We start from the raw sequence: 3,340 nt of genomic DNA, 5'->3' as shown, positions 1-3,340 counted from the left end.
GAGTGTCTTCTTTGGTTGATCTACTCGAGGCATTGAAAGTTTGATGTAAGCTGCTAAATACAAAACCAAAGTATATAATGTTAATGAGAAGAAATTGGAATCAAACAATAGTTTCAAATCATACCTAGCAAAGGTTTAATAGGGCAAAATCCTATGACCAAGAATTAGATTTTAAATATCAGAAAATTCATAATAGTTCACTTTTTAAATTATGATGAGGACAGGATAGTCTTAGATCATAAATATTTCACACTTTTGAAATCAAGAAATCTAACCAGAATCCAAACCAAGTAGTAGAATTAGGTAAACAGATTTTTTGAAACACAAATATTGTTATTATCAAGCAATGCAAACTGAGAACAAACTTTTTGATTGTATTGTGACACTAGTTGAAGATTCTGAATACAATTTTGTTTTCAAAAGTCCGTGTATGTATGAACGTTATTGAAAACTTTTTTTGGTAAATCAGGGTCCATCCACATCCTGTATTTGTGGAAAAGAGATGAATTTTAGTTTTGTTCTCATGAAATTATGTATTACTTATGCAATTTAGGTGAAGGGTGTATGTATATAGAAAATATCCTAGGAAATCATGTTCAACTCTAACAAAGAGACCTCCAAATTAACATGTATTTATCGAAACCTATTTATGAGTTCTCTATTGACTACACTAAGCACAATTTTGCATACATTGTGACTGACGCTAATAGGTCAGTTTTAATAATATGTGAGCACATGCAGAATAAAGCAGGCTTAGTATTTAGAGTCCATTCATGGGGTGAAGCTTCACTGTGTTAGACTGGACCTCTTAGTATATGTAGACAGTCCTTTTGGAGCAAGGAATTTTATGCCTGGATATTTAAAACAGGTAGCAACATACCACAGAATTATCTGTTGCAGTTTCACTGCCTCAGGTTTACCTTGATGATTGCTTTGTTTACTGTCTCTTTCATGTCTTTGTTTCTCAAACTGTAGATCATGGGGTTCATCACAGGGATCACCGTGGTGTAAAACACAGCCACCATTTTCCCTTGTTCCACAGACTCTTCAGTGGGCCTTTTGAGATACATGAAGATGAGAGTCCCATAAAACATGGTGACAGCTGTCAGGTGGGACCCACACGTGGAGAACGCCTTCCTCCTACCATCGGCAGAGCGCATGTGCAGCACGGCTGCTACAATGAGGGTATAGGAGACAAGGACCACGGAGAGGGAATACGTGAAGTTAATCCCGGCAATAAAGATCATGGTGCATTCTTTGATGTGGACCCCCCCCCGCCACAGGCTATCTTGAGAGGAGGATCAGCACAATAGAAGTGGTTGATTTCAAAGTTTCCACAGAAGTACAAGCCATAGGTCCATAGTGTGCAGATCAGGCTAACAGAGAATCCACAAACGTAAGGCACAGAGATGAGCCGAACACAGACGGTCCTGGACATTTTACTGCCATAAAGCAAAGGGTTGCAGATGGCCATGTAGTGATCAAAGGCCATCACAGCCAGGATATACACCTCCACGTGGACAAGGGCAGTGAAAAAGTAACACTGCACCAAACACCCCACATAGGAAATGGTTTTTGTCTCTGATAGTAGTTTTTCCAGCATCTTGAGAGTGACACTGGAGGAGAACCACACATCCACGAAAGACAAATGACTCAAGAAAAAGTACATGGGGCTCTGCATCTGGGGGCTGATGCTGATCGAAATAATCATACCAATGTTCCCCCCCAGAGTGATCATGTAAACTACTAGGAACACCACAAAAAAGAGAAGGTGAAGCTCCTGAAGACTGGTCAACCCCAGAAGAATAAATTCTGTCACATTTGTGAAATTAAGCATTGTGTTCACTTAGACGCCCAGTCTGTATTGCCTATGGACAAATTAAAAAAAAAAAAAAAAAAAAAAGAATGGTTTTGTTTTATTCTTGAGACGTTTGTCATGTTTATCAGTATTTTAATTCAAATTTAAAATCAATGTAGATTTTACACAATATCCAAGACTAATAAGACTATTAAGCACATTTATTTCTTTTAATAGGTCTTATAGGTAACTACCACCAATATTTATTAGTTTATTAACTCTAAAAGAGACAATTACATTTATATATTTTTAGAATTATGCATTTATATTTTGGTAAATTATTACAATAATATTAACATCATAGGGCTCTAGTAGGAGTGAAGCCAAATGGAAAGTTGTCAGAAAATGACCAAATCCATTCCAACATATTGCCTTGTGAAAAAAGCTTGAGACACTTAAATCTTAAATATTCAACCAAGGTCAGATAGCCACTTAGTGCAAACTAGGGAAATAAAAAGAGTGAATCCTTTGAAACTCCATAGAATACTATTTTCATGTATGATACTTACCTCAAAATGTCAATAAAAATACAAATATACATGCAAAATTAACTTACCCATTTTTATATGCCTTAGAAGATAACTTCTTATCTATGTAACTTTATGGGACAATTGCCTTATACCTTGGTCCTACAGTCTAGTTATTGACATATTTTCCCTACATCATGCCATCATGTGATATCATAGGCTTTCAATGTATGAAATTCCTAGTCATGTTTTATATTGTTTATACATTTTATTTGCTTGACTACTGCTACTTGCAGGTTGAGGTAAGAAGTATTAACAGCACAGACTATATCAGTTCGATAGTTATCTCAGAAAAGTAAACTAAAAGTGGTTCAATCACCACTATCAAAATTATGTCAATAGAAAATTCTAGATAAATATCACAAAATAAAATTTAGGTGATGTTTTAAAAATTACTGTGTTTCATTTCACATTCTACTGATTCAGCAGCAATCGATTCTGTGTCTAATTATTTATTTTCAAATTCAGTATGGCTACAAAGAAAACATCCCCAAATAATATTGCCTCCCTTCAATATACTTCCCCAGTTGACTCTTCTGAGAAGTAAAAATTTGCTCTGAGTTCTTAAAGATGCACTGTAGGATTAGCATCATTTGGGAATTAAAGCTCCCCGTAACAACACTGTTTGAAGGGGATATAACTGATGATAACTGATGTATAATGGCCTTTGTTTATAATTGCTTACATTAATTCATTATACCAACATCAAAGCCAATTATGTCAGATATATTTGTAATATTATATCCAGAAATATTTTAAATGCTGGAAATATGGGGTTAAACAAGATATACAAGATTCTGGCTTGATTCAAACTTTATTCTTTCTGAAAAGGAGTAAATGATAAATATGCAAATAAGATACTTCACAGTGTGGACCTGCTGTGACAACACACACACACACACAATGTCTGCTGACAAAATCAGAAATAAGGAGAGGCAGGATGTGGACAGAGTGG

The 3,340-nt window shown here is 35.4% G+C and overlaps 1 pseudogene; it reads right to left on the bottom strand.

The window, feature by feature from the left end:
* Positions 1-902: 902 nt before the first annotated feature.
* On the bottom strand, positions 903-1,840 carry LOC130850118 (olfactory receptor 5M9-like; annotated as a pseudogene).
* Positions 1,841-3,340: the final 1,500 nt, after the last annotated feature.

This window comes from Hippopotamus amphibius, chromosome 3, assembly GCF_030028045.1.
Source record: "Hippopotamus amphibius kiboko isolate mHipAmp2 chromosome 3, mHipAmp2.hap2, whole genome shotgun sequence".
NCBI lineage: Eukaryota > Metazoa > Chordata > Mammalia > Artiodactyla > Hippopotamidae > Hippopotamus > Hippopotamus amphibius.
Note: the sequence above shows the minus strand (reverse complement) of the source record. Positions and strands in the feature narration are given on the sequence as shown.